The sequence below is a fragment of the Rhinolophus hipposideros genome (assembly GCF_964194185.1).
Source record: "Rhinolophus hipposideros genome assembly, chromosome: 10".
In the NCBI taxonomy this organism is placed as follows: domain Eukaryota; kingdom Metazoa; phylum Chordata; class Mammalia; order Chiroptera; family Rhinolophidae; genus Rhinolophus; species Rhinolophus hipposideros.
This window is the reverse complement of record NC_138056.1, coordinates 868,522-885,544: the sequence shown is the minus strand read 5'-3', so window position 1 is coordinate 885,544 and position 17,023 is coordinate 868,522.

The window sequence follows — 17,023 nt, the reverse complement described above, 5'->3', positions numbered from 1 at the left end:
ACCTTTTGTGTTTCAAAAGACAGTGTAAAGAAATGAAAAGCCACAGACTGGAGCAAAGTATTTGCAAAATGTATCTCTGGTAGAAGACTCCTATTTAGAATATAGAAAGAACGCCTAACAACTCAAGAAGAAGGAACGTTGATTTACTTGATTTACATATTGTGTTGAGTTGGTTGGGTAGTTTGTATCTTTCTAGCGATTTGCCCATCTCAGTGAGTTATCTCACTTCCTGGTGTACACGTGTCCTCATGCTGACTTCTCCCTTGGCCTCTTCCCGGCTCAGTGCAGCAGGCAAGGGACCTGTCAATCAGGCCCCATCCCTCCTCTGCCCACCCCTTTCCATGAGTCCCATCTTACTCAGGGTATGAGCCAAGGTGGGCACCCCTCACCCGTATCTCTCTGACCTCGTCGCCCACCAGCTGGCCACCTGGGCTCCTGCTGGAGGTTGCTGAGTATCAGGCACATGCCCACCTCAGGCCGTTACACCGCTGTTCCCTCAGCCCAGAGGGTCTTCCCTTAGACATACACTGGGCTTGCTCTCTTGGGGCCGGCAAGCTTTCCATTAAGAGTCAGGGTACCCGTTTGCAGGGCGGCGATAATAAAGTCCCACAGGTGGGGGCTTAAACAACAGACATTCTGGAGGCTGGACGTTCGAGAGCCAGGCGTGGACAGGCCTGGTTCCTCCCGAGGCCTCTCTCCTGGGCATGTAGACAGCTGTCTTCATGGTGACATGGCACTCTCCCTCAGTGAATGTATGTGTCCTTACCTTCTAAGGACCCCAGTCACAGTGGATGAGGGCCCACCCCCACTGACCTCATTTTACCTTAATCACCTCTTTGAAGACCCACCCCACACACATTCTGAGGTGCTGAGGGTTAAACAGGTGAATCTGGGGGGACTCTGTCAGCCCAGAACAGTCAGCATCTCAGTGGGGACCACCTTTCCTGACGAGGGCAAACTGCCCCATCCAGACCCACCCCTCTCACCTGGCCCTACCTGTTCTTTACTTCACAGCAGACGCCACCTTCTAACGTCTACTCTGTATTCCCTGCTATGTTTATCATCTCTAGTCCATCTCCTCTCGGAACTCAGCCCATGAGGCCGGGTCTTTGTTGGGTGTCTGGGGTGAGTCTCAGGGCCAGAGCCCAGCCTGGCACACAGTAGCTGCTGAGTGACCACCTTTCCTTGTCACCCATGTTCTTTCGCAGGATTGTCTTCAGGGACTATGGAAGGTGCAGGCATCCATGACTGTGCATTCTCCAGAACCAGCAGGATGTGTGGAGAAAGAGAAAGACTTGTTATAAGGAATTGCATCACGTGACCACGGGGGCTGACCAGTCCCAAGATGTGCAGTCAGCAGGCTGGAGGCCCAGGAGAGGACGGACGTCCCAGCTCAGCAGTCAGGCTGGAGGACTCCCTCTTACTCGGACGGTCAGCCTTTGTTCTATCCAGGCTGTCAGCTGATTGGACGAGGCCCACCCACAGGGGGAGGACGGTCTGCTCCAGTCAGTCCACTGATTGAGACGTTACTCTCATCCAGAAAGAGCCTCACAGACACACCCAGGATCACGTTCGACCAAGTGCCGGGGGCCCCCAGGACCCCGGGGCCCGTCAGGTTGACACATAAAACTGACCCTCACATCATGTAAGACATAGTAATGCCTCCCCCTTATGAGCAAGGACGCGTGGTTTTCTCCACTTGAACCTGCACGTTTTGCAGGCCTCTCTGATCATTTTCCTACAGGAAACCTGCCCCTGGAGGGCCGTGAGGGCACGGGGCACTGTGTTTCGTAAGCTTTCGGACCTATATCACCACCGTGCCCTACGGAGCAGTTGTGCCAAGTGGACTGCTCGCTCCCGGTCACACTCCATCATCACAAATGCTAAGGAACCACCTCTGGGCGCCCTCGTGGAGCTGGATCCTGTTTTGAACTTGGCGATTTTAATTCACAGCAACAGCTGTCTTTGTTCGTGCGCCTGCTCACTTACTGACGAGACTGAGCGTTTTGGTTTTGGTTTTCTTTACGTTTTTAGTAACCATTTGCATTTTTCTTTTGAGAGTCACTTATTCGTGTCCTTTGCCCGTTTTTCTTCTGAGATGCTCAGGTTTTTCATATTGATTTGCAAGAGCCCTTTTTGTACTAAACATATTAGCATTCTCTCAGGCACACATGTTGCAAATATTTTTCCTGAGCTTGTTATTTGACTTTCAATTTTGGCAATGGTGTTTTGCGGGCTAAATACATTTTCGATGCTTCTATCGTCAGGCCTTGTAAGCTTCGCCTTTACGATTCAGCATAAATAGACCTACAGGATTGTCTCCAGGTCAGGCTCCTCCTGCTCTCAATGCCCTAATGTCTGAATCATGTTAGTTGGTGTCCTGTGAGACCCAGCCTTGGCTCATTGGACCAGGGAGCCATCTGCTCACATGCGGCCAACTGGGTTCTCCCTTTTGATAATTTGGGACTGGGATCCCGAGGTGCCCACCAGTCAATGTTGCCCATTTGACCAGAGGACACAGAAGCCTGGGAGCTGGGAGGGTGGGGTGGCCCGCAGGGGTCTTGAGGTGCTGGCAAAGCCAGATTACAGAGAAAGGGAAAGGAGAGGGCTGACAGGGCCAGAGTGTGGGCTGCAATGGGTAAGGCACAGAGAGGACATGGGTGGAGACAGCAGCCCTGTCTCTGAAGGCTCCTTGGGCCTGCCCCCGACCCTGGCCTAGGAGGGCCGTGTCCTGTGTCCTAAGTCAGTTCCCACTGAACTCTGTAGTTAGGTCATTTACCACAACAAAGTCTTGACCAATTCCCTCCAGGGGCACGATTGCTGAAGGTGTGTGTCACTCAGGGAAACGTGCTCGCTGCGCCTTTATCATGCCGGGCGTCCGGCGAGGTCTCTGCTCCCGCTCCCCACAAAAGAACGCAGGACATGGTGAGGCCAAAAAGGAACATCCACGGAGCCATACGTAGAGGAATCATATCACTATATTCTCACCGGCGGCATCCGCCTCTCTGCAATCTGCTCTTGCTAGCCCCCATCCCTTTTTTGCTAGCGTAGCCACAGCCGTTATATTAGTGGCCAATGGCTTACGGGTTACAGTTGACGGCCAACTAGCCACAGCTACTGGCCATCTGATCACAGTTGATGGCCATTTACTACCCGAGCCAGCACCTTTCTATGTGAGGCCGAGAGCCTGGAAACTGTTTTTGGGGGCTTTGTCCCCACAGTGTGTCAGGCAGCCTTACTACCTGTTGTCATCATGAAAACACAAAGCTTTGTGAACAGCCAAGCCCTGCTACCTATCACCCCCTCCCGCTCAGCTCACCCTGGGAACAACCCCAAGAGAGAACTCCACTGTCTTCCAGCACAGCTGACTGCTGGTCACCAGTTCCTGGAGGTGAGGACGAGCTGAAGAGGGAGCAGAAAGCAAGGCTGGCTCAGGAGGTCTGTGCCTGCCTCTGACCAGGAGCGTTGTCCTGCGAAAGATGGGACCCAGGACCCCAAGACTAAGGGGTGCAGGTTCCAGGGACGACCAGCTGGCCTTAGGACACAGAAAGACTTTGCAATAATTCAAAGGTGGGGTGCACTGTCCTGGGACCCCAGGAGGCTCTGAGCCCCCCAGCTTGGTTGGGGGTCAGCACACGGGTGGGAGGGGGTGGAGGCCCCCAGAGTATAGGGAGCTCTTACTCTGGGGGGGTTAAAACCCAGGGCCCCACGGCCTTGCTCTGCGCCTACCTGGGGTGGAGGGCGGGAGGCAGAAGCACCTGCCTGCTCCCCGCTGCGTATCCCACTAGCACCTGAGTAAGAAGTGAGGCGGGGCTGGAGGCGGTTGGCTGCGCCCTGTGAATGTGCTGAATACCAGTGAACTGCATACTTAAAAATGCTTAACATGGCAAATTTTATGTATGTTTTTACCACAATTAAAAATTAAAAAAAAAAAAAGCCTGGGAAAAGATTGGGGTCATATTCTTAAAAGTGGAGCTTTTGTTCCTTCTTCCCCCTCCCTCACCCCCCCCCCCCACGGCGGACTTATCAGGGGCTGCGCCGTGGTCGCCGGGACTCGGTGCCCGTGGATGGGGGGACAGCGCAGGGAGCCAGGCCGGGGCAGCCCCGCGCCCCCACCCCTGTGCCCGCGGATGGGGGGACAGCGCGGGGAGCCAGGCCGGGGCAGCCAGGCGCCCCCACCCCTGTGCCCGCGGATGGGGGGACAGCGCGGGGAGCCAGGCCGGGGCAGCCAGGCGCCCCCACCCCTGTGCCCGCGGATGGGGGGACAGCGCGGGGAGCCAGGCCGGGGCAGCCAGGCGCCCCCACCCCTGTGCCCGCGGATGGGGGGACAGCGCGGGGAGCCAGGCCGGGGCAGCCAGGCGCCCCCACCCCTGTGCCCGCGGATGGGGGGACAGCGCGGGGAGCCAGGCCGGGGCAGCCAGGCGCCCCCACCCCTGTGCCCGCGGATGGGGGGACAGCGCGGGGAGCCAGGCCGGGGCAGCCAGGCGCCCCCACCCCTGTGCCCGCGGATGGGGGACAGCGCGGGGAGCCAGGCCGGGGCAGCCAGGCGCCCCCACCCCTGTGCCCGCGGATGGGGGGACAGCGCGGGGAGCCAGGCCGGGGCAGCCAGGCGCCCCCACCCCTGTGCCCGCGGATGGGGGACAGCGCGGGGAGCCAGGCCGGGGCAGCCAGGCGCCCCCACCCCTGTGCCCGCGGATGGGGGGACAGCGCGGGGAGCCAGGCCGGGGCAGCCAGGCGCCCCCACCCCTGTGCCCGCGGATGGGGGGACAGCGCGGGGAGCCAGGCCGGGGCAGCCAGGCGCCCCCACCCCTGTGCCCGCGGATGGGGGGACAGCGCGGGGAGCCAGGCGGGGCAGCCAGGCGCCCCCACCCCTGTGCCCGCGGATGGGGGGACAGCGCGGGGAGCCAGGCCGGGGCAGCCAGGCGCCCCCACCCCTGTGCCCGCGGATGGGGGGACAGCGCGGGGAGCCAGGCCGGGGCAGCCAGGCGCCCCCACCCCTGTGCCCGAGCGGGATCCCCCGCCCTGGCCGGGTGTTTTCCGAGCGTTAATCCGGTTCCTCGAAAGCCGGCGCAGCCCCGCGCCCCCTCGCCCGGCGCCGAAGCAGAGCGTCCCGCCGGGACCGCGCGCCCCACGCACGGGGAGGAGAAAGGCCACGCGGCCTCCCGGAAATCCCACTCAGCGCGCGAAGGCAGTAAGTGCGGCGCCGCAATCGCCGGTGGGGGCGTGTTTTCTTCTCCTTCGGGTCCTCGATGGAGGACTGATGTGGAAGGGGGGGTGCCCCCGGCCGTGGGCAGAGAGCCCTCGCGTGGAGGGCGCGTCCGAGGACAAGGCGCACACCCACGCTCGCTGACGCCCGTGTCTCAGGGTGACTGGCTTTGTGCCGGCGCGTTGAATGACCTAGGGCTGAGACCCTGCAGAGACCCCCGCCCAGAAGTGCTGCCGGGACTGCAAGGACCAGCCCGCCTCCTGTGCCCTCTGCCCCTGCCTCCTGGTGAGACCTTTTACGCATGTTTTCCATTTGGTTGTCATTATTTTCATTATTATTATTTGTTTTTCGGAATTCAGAGTAGCCCATCAACCATGCTCTCTCCCCCAGAACTGGGTACATGTCTCAGGAGCATAGGCAGAGAGTTTTCCTCAGATGAGCCGGAGAAAAATATCTAATAACGATGTTGAATGTTAGTAATTAACGTTAGTATAACTCCACAGGTTGAGCCCATTTTCCCTGGAATTTACCTGTTTCACTGGGTAAGCCTGCACCTCACTCTCCACGCGCTGGCAGCTGCTGGATTCGCAGGTTTGCAATGCTAGCGCTTCCCCATGAAATTGGTGTTTAGTAAGGGATTTGGTGTTGGTTTTGCTCCGGAACCCCATGACCTGTCACTTGGCCTGGACCTGACAGACTTGCCGAGTGACGAGTGACGAGTGACAGTGTGAGGCCATGTGCGCTTGGCGGCTGTGACCTGCTGTGCTCGGGGTTGGCTCCACCCATCACACACTTGCACACGGGCTCGCCAGGAACACTTGAGTCCTTTCCCATGGTCCCCGTGTCCCAGCCACTTCTGGGGGTGAGCCACACAGCAGGTGCCCCACGCCCCTGAGCACCCATGCACTTTCAGGAGGCAGCCCAGGTGTGGGAGCCCGTGGGGGGTGGGCATGGGTCTCTGGGAAGGGTTATGCTTGGGGATTCTTGCTGGTCACCTGAATGTCACATCATTTATGGCGGGGTGCAGCTGTTGGAGTCCCATGTCACTTTCTTGAGCACTCGTGTCTTTGTGGAGAGAGACATGGCTGGGCCTCATGAGAGCACTTGTGGGGCATGAGTGGGGAGCTCGGCACAGCGCTGGGGGCTGGGCTGCCAGAGAGCTGATCCCGGGAGGGAGGGGGACCAGTGCAAGGAAGACGCCTCACTGGCCCCAGCTATGAGGCCCCAGCTACTCTGGGGTTGGCCATCCCCCTCCCCTGCATATTTGCTGCTCAACTCCACTTGCCACAGTTCAGATGTGGTGGCCAGTGTAGGCTGGGTGACGACCCCTGACCCCAGACAGCTGCTCACAATGGAGGTCCTCCTGCACTGGTGCCTCTGGGGAGCCGTGACCCCACTTAGCGCTCTCCATGCTCGGAGCTCCCGGCTCCTGGGCCTCTGTGTCCCCCGCCCTTGCTCTCCCTTTCTCCTACTGAGCCCTTCTCAGTCTCCTTCAGGTCTCTCCTGCCACTTGCTCGCTTCTGTGGGTGCCCTGGGATCTCTGGCCCCAGGCTCCTGGCCTCTCCTGTACAGCCCCCTCGGTGAAGACTCCAGCCTGACCTTGTCTAGGTCCCCGACCTGATGGGCCCATCTGCTCCCTGTGTCCCTGTCCCCGCCCCACTGACTTGTCTGCCCGCCCCCACTCACTGGCCTTGGTCTTTACCTGCTCCGGGCCCCTGTGAATGAACCCACAGCCAAGTCTGCGTACACGACCCAGGGTGAGGGCCCCAGAAGGCTCTAGCAGGCCAGTGGGCACGTGGAGACTTGCCCCAGGGGCAGCAGTCCATCTTGGGTCAGAGCCAGGGCTATGTGCAGTCCCAAGGCCCACGCCCCTCAACGGCAGGCCACACAGCTCCAGGCAGGTGATTCTCTCCCTGAAAGGCCATCCTGCCCAGTGCTCAGTCAGACCCCATGGTCACTGCCAGAGCCCAGCCACTACATAGGCCTGTGGGCTGGGAGTCCACAGCTCAGCTCTCAGAGGCGGGACAAAGGCGGCAGCTGGGGTACTGATCTGGTCTCGCCAGCCCATCTCCTTGTCAGGCCAGATGGAGCAGGTGGGGACCTCAGAGACTCCCAGCCTTTGTGCTCTGGGCCCAGGGACAGCCACAAATCATCCATCAAATTGAAGGTCCCTCATTTAAATTCTAATAGGAAGAGACAGGAGGCCTGGTGCTTCCCTGAGCCTGCCCTCCCGCCTCCCCCTATGGTGCCTGCCCTGCCGGCTGAAAGCTGTCCACACCGGGGTCCTCAGGCCCACGAGGCAGGCGGGGCACACGAGTGAGGGCCTTCCCCAGGAAACTCACCCGTGCTTCTGGTGGCTCTCCCAGGGACTCACTTGAATCGTGCCACCTTCCTCAGGAGGAGCAGCACCCTGCTCCGTCCCCCGCTGAGCACTCTGTCGCATGTCCCTGCAGGCGTGGCACTTTATGCCAAAGTATCACCCAAATATTTCTAGCCAAAATCCTAACTCAGATCATGTCACTCCCCTGCTGGGCCCCGTCACTGGCTGGAAATGGGGGTGAGGGAGACAGAAAAATCGCAGACAAGTCTTGGCTTTCTTTCGGCCTAAACAGCGGGGCGGGTGGTGCCTCCATTCACAGAGATGGGGTGAGTGTGCCCAGGGGAGAACTCACGGCTGGAGACACCCACTTGGAAGTTAGTGACATCCACCAGTAATTGCGACAAAGCTGATGGCACCTAACCTCCTGAGCACAGCACGCACCAGCTACTCTCCTCAGCATTTAAGCATGTTTACCCCCCGGTACCAATCCTGGGATGGAAGAGCGGTTCCCATCCACGGTGGAGAGATAAAGACATGGAAACACAGCTGCAAAGAGGCTGCTGGGATGCTTTCACGTCTGCTCCACCCAGATGCCCTCACGGGTTTTCCTTTGCGGTGGGTTCCTGGCTCTTGCATCATGGTTGCTTCTCCGTAAGAACTTTGTTACCGACTCATTGACTCAGGAAAAGTGTCTGGAGTCTTGATCGCGGTTACCTCGAATTTATGAATTCACGTAGGAAGAAGTGACTTCTGTCCAAGACGGGGTCACTCTGTCCAGGGCAGGGATGTCTTTCCACCTGCTCAAGCCTACTGTGCACCTCCCCCCATCAGGTCTCCGTGCAGTGCTCCACCGTCATCCAGGGGTTTCTTCTAAGCTGCTGGTGCCAATTCTGCGGGTTCTGACGCCGGCGCCAATACAACCTGACTGCAGAGTGTTAGCAGGGTTCCAGGCAATGGTCAGGACTCACACTCCCTCCAGGGGGCCCTCTGACGGCCTTTTGTGAGACAGGTGTGCAGGGGCTGCGCTTGTCCCGTCAGACCCACAGGAGGGCCTACCAAGATTTCCATGTGCTGGCAGTGACCACATGGCCACATGTCACAATTGCTGCCAGGGTGACAGTGATCATAAGACAGTATTCACTGTGACATGCAGCCCGACTTCCCACTGTTACCAGGTGAAAAGGACACTCCTAGGAATTGGCCACACAGAGCACGTCCTGAGCCAATGCCCCCGGACGCCTCCCCAGTGCCCCCCTCTGCTAAGAAACTAAAAGAGAAATCGTGATTGTCTCAGCAGATACTGAGGTTGCGTTGGGCAAAACCCAACATCCATTCATGATTTAAAAACGACTAGCAACCTAGGAGTAGGAGGAAACCTCCCTAACCTGACATTGTGCTGAGGCCGGGGGCCTGCAGACACGCCTGTGCTCAGCACTGGGGGCCTAAAAAACCAGAATGATGTCATTACACATGATACAATTGGGTACATAGGAAATCCCCAGGCGGCCAGTTGGTGCAGTGGTTAGAGCGCGGTGCTCATAACACCAAGGTCGCTGGTTTGAGTCCCACGAAGGCCAGTGAGCTGCGCCCTCCAAAACTAGAGTGAAAACAACGGCTTGGCTTGGAGCTGAGCTGCGCCCACCCCCACAACTAGATTGAAAAACAACGACTGACATCCTGGAAAAACACACTGTTCCCCAATATGGCCCAATTTAAAAAAAATTTAAAAATTAAAAAGAAAATCTTTAAAAAAAAAGAAAAGAAAAGAAAAGAAAATCCCCAAGGGCCAGTATAATGGCTGAATTGGGTCCCTCAAATTCCTGTTAGGAATCCTGATGCCAGCACCTCAGGGTGTGACCTTATTTGGACGGAGGGTCTTTACAGAGGTGAACAAGGAAAATGGGGCTATTAGGGTGGCCCCCACTCGAATAAGACTAATGCAGTAATGAGAAGAGGAGCTCAGGACACAGACACACACAGAGGGACCACCGTGTGGGGAGATAGCTGGCTACACACCAGGGAGAGAGGCCTCAGAGGGCCAGCCCCTAGTGTCTGTGGTTTAAGCCTCTGCCACTGCCAGCAGCCCTAGCAAACCAATACACACTTCACTGATAGCAAATCAGTCACAGGGTGGTTTCCACTGGGGACGATGGAGAAGTTCTGGAGGTGACGGTGGTTGGTGATGGTGGCACAAACAGTGCAAGTGTACTTAGGCCACTGAGCTGTGGGCTCAGAAATGGCTAGAATGGTGACTTTATGTTATGTCCATTTTGCCCCAGGAAAGAAAATCGATATACAGAAAACAATTGTTTGCACGTCAGCGACAAACCACTGAAAATTGAATTTGGAAACTATATGTAGAAGGGCATCAAAAATGTCAAAGAACTAGAAAGCTAGCAGAAAATGGATAACAGCACTGAAACAGCACCGTGAAAACTACGACATTTGGGGGGAATTTAACGATCATCGCTAAACATGGAGAGAGGTATCCTATTTGTGGATCAGACCACTCTGTGCTGTTAGGGTGTCAGTTCTCCCCCGATTCGCCCTCCGTGTCTGACTCCAGGTTTTCACGGAAGCCTCTGTGTCTAATAAAAAGGGGCGTTGCTGGAGGCTTCCAGCCTCCTGACATGAAGGAGTTCCCTGCATCCCTGACTTACGAAGCTTTGTCTTCACCGTGAAGCTCTCACGCATTGAATTGCATTAATAGACTTCCTAGCCCACACGCTGAGATAAGTCCTGCTCCCACCGTGACGTGACAGCTCTTCTTTTAATCCCTTGCTCGCTCACTGCAGTCTGTTTGCTGGTGGTTTATTTAGGTGAGCTCATGAGCGTCACTGTCTACTCCTGCAGGTACATGGACAACACAATTCTAAACAACATAAATGCGGCCGCTGCGACCGGGGGACAGCAGGCCAGGGCCCCTGGGACATCCCGTGCCGTTCGTGAAGTTTGTGGAGTGAATGTGCAGGGCACATGCAGCCGCCTTCTCATGTGCTGCTGTCCTGTGGTCGTTCCTCGGGCGTTCCTCCACATATAGTACCTGCCTGTTGCCTTTCTCTTTCCCGTCGTTTATTTCATGGGGCGCTTCTGCACGTTAAGTTCCACCACGGCCAGGTTCAGGGTTCAACAGTGGCCTGCTGGCGCCTGGGAGCTCAGGTGCAGGTCTGCGAACCTGTGGGAGCCGCCCCAGCCTAGGCGCCCAGTCGCACTTGCTGGTTTCACGGTCCTCACCCAGGGGACCCAGCGCAGAGCCACATAGAGAAGAGCATTCTTTACTGAAGTCTGTGTGAGAGTAAAAACAAGGAGAGGAAAGAAGGTTCTGGAAGAGATCCAGCAGGAGAGCTCTTCTTGCCTGCGGCAGAGGAGGGGCTGGGATGGGCTAGTGGTGGCCTTGAACTTAGGCGTCTGGCAAGCACGCATGGCTGAAACTGGGGGGCACCAGGATGGGGAGGGGTGTGAAGGGTGGGGAGGGCTGGAAAGGAGGCTGGCACCTGCAAGACCAGCCTCACGAGGGCAACCTGTTCACTTACAACCAGACAGAGACACTGGGTGACCGCGTGTGGTGATGTACCAGGACAGGAAGAAAAACCAACACCCTGCTTGGCTACAAAGCAGCTTTGCTTCCAGAGATCCTGTTGTTTGGAACGTCCCCTTCCGTCCCCCTCCAAACCTCTCTGAATTAGTTAACACTTCAAAAATTCACACCTGATGCTTTGCAAGAGAGGCTATGTATAGAAAGTCTGGGTTTTAGCAGATTCTCTTGAAAGCGCTAAGGTCACTCTAGAAGGTAGCTGCTTTATCTGTGCACATGCCCTGTATGGGGCGTCTGACTTTTGTATTTCCTTGGGCACACCTGTAATATGCTCCTGGGGGCGTGAAGAGAGTACGGGGCTCCGACATACTCCCGATATGCAGAATCCATCTCTCACAACTCATTCATTCATCTCTGCATCCACTCACTACCTGTGTGAACCTGGGCAAGGGGCTCCCGGAGCACAGTTTCCCTGACATGGGGCTGAACGGCTCCTGTGAAGAGTGGAGGGCATTGTAAAATCCCAGTGTGGAGCCTGGGTGCCGAGCGTCACTCCTTCAGCAACACCCCCTGGGTACCTGCAGTGAGGGTGTGACTCAGAGATGACCACCCTCTGTGCGGGGGACGGGGGATGAGGGACGAGGGCCACGACAGAGGCACGGTCAGGGACTGGCTGTGAGCCCACATCCCCGGGAGCAGCTAAAGCTGCCCAGGAGTGTAGAGGGAGCCTCAACACAGGAGGCCCATGGAGCGGGCCCTGATGGATGAATAGGAGTTTTCCAGGCAGCAGCTGGTGGAGAGGGACACCACCAGCTAGACAGAGGAATCAGGAATCGCATTTCTTTCTGTGTCTAGAGGTGAGTGCTGGTGGCAGTGTTCTGAGACCTCCCTGCCCTCTGATGCAGGCACGGGCTTCCCCAACATGCAGCTTTAGCTGCAGCCCACGAAACACAATGTGTCGTGTTTTTAGCTTCATTCCATTCAAAATGCTATCTAATGTTCCCTTTTATTTCTTTTGTGCTACATGGGTTATTTGTTTCCAAACATTTGGCGGGAGGATGGGGATAGGGTTCTAGATATCTTTTTATTATTGATTTCAAATTTAATTCCACTTTGGTCAGCGAACATAAATTGTATGATATGAATCACTGTAGGTGTTTTCTGGCCCAGCGTGTGGTCTGTCTGGATAAACGGTTGGTGGATACTTATGGTGTCCATTTAGAGGCTGTTAGGTGGAGTTCTCTGTCGATGCCAATCAGACCAAATTGTCTTGGTCTTGTTCGAGCTCCTGCCTGCTGCAGGACGTCAAGAGAAGGTGCTGAAGTCCCCAGCCGCGCTCTGCACTCGCCTCCTCCGCCCTGCACTCGCCTCCTCCGCCCTGCGCTCGCCCCCTCCGCCCTGCAGCTCTGCCCGATGTTGCTCCCAGGATTCCGAAGCTCTGCCACTAGCTCTATGAACTTGCAGCGTCTCTAGGTCCCCTTTAGCATCTTAAAATGCCCCCCTTTCTCCCTGGAACTATGAAATCAGACCTTCCCGAGTACACTAGCCGATGTCTTGCTCTGACGCTGGGCGTAGGGACTGCGCCTGGCCATGTGTGGGCCACCTGTCTTGTTTCTGTGATTCGCTCACACCTCGGGCAGCTGTGTCCCCAGCGGGTACTGATCTGTACGCAGCCGAAGACGCCAGGAGGAGCCTCTGCAGATGGCACTGCTCTCCCGTGTGGCTCTGTCCACAGTGGTGGCCCCGCTAGCAAGCCTGACTGAGTGTCCTCTGATCAGGGACACCACTGCTTTCACCTGGGTCATGCCACCCGGAAACTCACCAGGCAGTAATCAGGGGCAGTTCTTGGGTCCCTCATTTGTCTCCTGTCTCACGGGGACCACTGGCCTTTGTTGGCTGATGTCCAGTGTCTTGGAAATGGTGGCTTCATATACTTTGTGTGGGTTTTAAAAATGTATCCAAGCTATTCTGCAAACACCTGTTTCACAGCATTCCACAGTGCACACCCATCAGATTGTACTTGTTCACTCACTACAGATGAGTAATCAGCTACTGACTTCTGCTACACAAACAGCCGTGCAATGAGCAGCCTCCCTGCATCCCCTCGAGGACCCGTGTGAGGCGTCCTGGCTTGGAGCCACAGGGCACAGGCGTGTGCTCCACCGAGGGCAGCTGCCTCCGCCCACCATGTGGCAGCTCCCAGCCCCTCACTTCTCACTTCTGCATTTTTACTATTCTGAGGACGTGAGGTGGTGTCTCACGATCATTTTATCTTGTTATTAGTGAGTTTGAGTGCCCCTTCGTATACCTGTCAAACTTTGGGCTTCCCTGTTTGAATCGCCAACTTAAACATCTGTTCACTCGTTTGTCTGGTTCCCTTTATCCTCCTGACTTTTCGGAGGCGTTTATATGTCGTGGGTACCGATTACTTGGTGTTAGACGTGGTAAGTGTTTCACCCTTCCCCTCTGTTACCTCCGTCTCTAACGTAGACAACAGAAGCTCAGCTGCCATTGGATAGTAGTGTGACTTAAATGACACAGTATGTGAAAAGCACTTACAATGACACCCGGCAAGATGAAGCACTCAGACATGTGGCTCATCTCAACTATTATTCAAGGCCCCCAAGTAACAGGCTGTACGAACGCCTGAACACGGCTCTGGGTGCATAGGGTGCTCCATGGCCACTGGGGCCTGCGTGTGCCATTATGAGCTGGAACCCAGACACAGGAAGGGTGAGGGCAGTGGAACTCTCATAACAACGTGGAAATGGTCTGGATTCAGTGATGATTGCACAGGTGGTGACATCATTCAGGTGACACACAGGGTTGGGTGTCTCAATGTTGGCAACGGATCTCAGAGAATGTAGGCAATGAGTTGGAGGAACCAGTGTTGAAGTTAGGGTTCCCTTTATAGTCGACTCTCAGCAGAAACACGTTGGGCTGGACCCCTGCCTCCAGCATTGTTTCTTCTTTAATTCTCCTGCCAAAGGTGTCTTGTCTGCCCAGCTCTGTGGCCATACGGTTCGTCCTCAAAGCTCCGTGGTGTCGGCTCATTGTTACACCTTGCGGTGGCCCCTAATGCCCACTCTAGGTTTGAAACCCCCTTCTCTGGCCCACCTAACTCCCATTTTTTCACCAGCATCCTCTGCCTTTCTCAGGGATATTTGAGTGTCAGGTCGTCCTGGTGTGTAGAACACCTTTATCCCGTGCTTGGCTCACTGAGTGGCTCTCTTGTCATCATACCTGTTACCTCCCAACTCTTCAACTCCTGCTCAGTCCTTCTCGACAGATCAGAGAGAGTGGTGACAGCTTTTCTTGGCTGTATCCTTTCCAAACATGGCACAGATTACTGAATTCATCAAGTATTTATTGGATCAATTCCATCAGAAATTGCTTTTTTGTTTGTTGTTAAGGTAGGGGTCTGATTTTTCTCTAAGTGTAGCCAATTGTTTTAGCTCATTGATTGAAAATAATTCCTTTCCCAACTGCTTGGCAGTGCCAGCACCCTCATAAGTCAAGTGTCTGTATCTTGTCTCACTGGTAAATTTGTCTATCCCCATGTCCGTATCACAGTCTCAATTACTGTAGTCTCACAAGACATTTTTATTTCTCCTACGACAGTTCCTTTCCATCTTCTCCTCCTTCTTCTAGAATGTGTCAGTTATTATTTTGTTCTTTCGTATTCATTTCAGAATCAGCTTGTTAAATTTCTTTAAAAAACCCTTTTGGAGTTTTAATGAAAATTTCTTCTGTAGGACAATTTGGGGGAGAAGTGACAGACCTGAGCCTTCCTATTCATGAATACGGTATATAGTTCTCATTTTATTCAGGTCTCCTTCAATAACGTTTTATAACGCTAACACTTTTGCTCACTTTTTAGGAAATTTTGTGTCCCTTCTATTCTTTTGTTGCTCTTTTCAATGGTATTTTACAAAACTGAATCCTTTGATTATTGCTGATAACTAGATGCATGTGCAGAAGTGTGTCCATTTGCCCTCCCTCCCAGGTCCACTCTCCACCTTTCTCTGCCTCTCTTTGTGCCCCGAGGAGTGACGTCTACAGGCTGCACTACTGGGCTGTGTTCAGGGGAGACACTGTAGGAGGTTAGAGGTGGGAGGAGACAGGTCAGAATGCCTTTTCCTCAGACCCGACCTGCAAGCTTGCGGTTTGGCAGGTGGCCTCCTCTCTCTGCGTGGCCCACACTTCAGCCCAGGATGCCTCTTCCTGGTTACTGCTGCCTCTCTGTCCTTTTAAGACCAGGAGTGGTAGTGGCTTCCTGAAGCTCAAATTTCCTCCATGCTTCACTGTGTCTTGCTTGCTCACTTAACTCTGCCCTTCCTTTATAAACAGTCCATTTATTAAAATTCCTCCAATTATCTTTCTGAGCATGCCATCTGTTTCTTGCTGGGACCCTGACTAATACAGTAATTGCCACCATAAGTGTCCCCAGAATACAGACTCTCCTAATAGGATTCTAGAATTGGGTTGCTTATATATTTGATGACTGTGTGGATAAAATCCTTGCCGGAGGGAAGTTGAGCCCTGAGGATCTGTGTCATGCAGTGGTATCCCAATCCCTCAAATGATCTCCAGCGGTGGCCTGGGATGTGGTGCATGTGGAGGACGGAGAGATGGGAGGTCAAGTGGCTGAGACACTGAGCTGCTTTGGCAAAATGGTGAGGACACAGATTATGCCGTGGGCTGTTTACTTCAGAAGACTCTGGGAAGTGGACACAGAGGAAAAGGACAATTCAAGCCTTGGGTGTGTCAATGCCATCCCATCAGAGCAGCGGGAACACACCTGTAACTGAACAGGGTGGGACTGTCACTCATTGCAGCAAAGGACAGCACACACCGCAGGGAAGCACAGGGTGACGTGTCAGAGGGCATTAGAAAGAATCTGGGCTTCTGTCAGTGATTATGGGGGAGCTTTGAGGAAGCGGGGTTCTGCTCTGGATCAGATGCTGTCAGAAGCAGGGGTAGCCTTCTTCATTCTTATCATTCTGGAGGGAAGACTAGGGGAAGGCTCAGGCTGGAATTGGTAAGCAGCAACAGCCATACCAGCCAGGAAGGGAGATGTTGGTCTTTTGGCGTGGAGGGTGTCATGCGTCTGTGTTCACACATGACCAAGGAGCCATCATGGCTTTGTACTGATGCACTGTGGTCACAGTGGCCTTGTCTGCTCTGATGTTTTGTGAAACTGCTTATGTTCGACAAAACAGAAGGACCAGCAGAAGGCAGGCCTCTTGCACTTCCTGCTCGGATGGATAATAAGTCTGTGCGGAGGGGAACGTGAAATGAGTGGTGGAAGAAGGGAGCTACGACCATCAGCCTGGGCCTCGTCACAGGTACAGAAGATGGAGAAGATGCAGACATAGCTTCTGCTTTTTGGTAATGTCCCCTCACACAGGGCACTGGTAGGTAATGCTCAGTCCTTGCTCCAGTAGAGGCGTAGACGACGTCAGCCGTGAAGATACGGCAGTGGCCGGTGCCTTGTTTCTCCTGCGCTGAGCACGTCTCCCCGAGGCCCGCGAAGCCTGCAGCGCACACTCCCCTCTCCTTGAGCTTGACTCCCGTTTGTTAAAAGCACGCAGGGAATTGCTCCTCCCCGGAGGATTCTGGGTAAACCAAGGGCTTTTGTTCTCTGGCCCCTCGATCCACAACCCCCCACCCGGGGCCTGCACGTTTGCAGGAGGCGGTCCATCGGCCGGGATCCGGACCGTCCTTCTCCGCTCGTGGATCCCACGGCGCAGGGCTTCCTCCCAGGGCCTGGCCCCGCGCAGGGGTGTCGTGGTGACCCGTGGCCCTCGGGGGCGCGCAGCGCGTGGGTCGCGGCCGCCGCAGGCCACCCCGGTCCTTCCCGATGGGTCCCGGCCAGGCCACCCGTTGTCACGTGACGGGTCTGCTGCCCGATCGCACGGAGGCCGCTCCCGGGCAGCGGCTCCGAGAGGGGAAGGGCGAG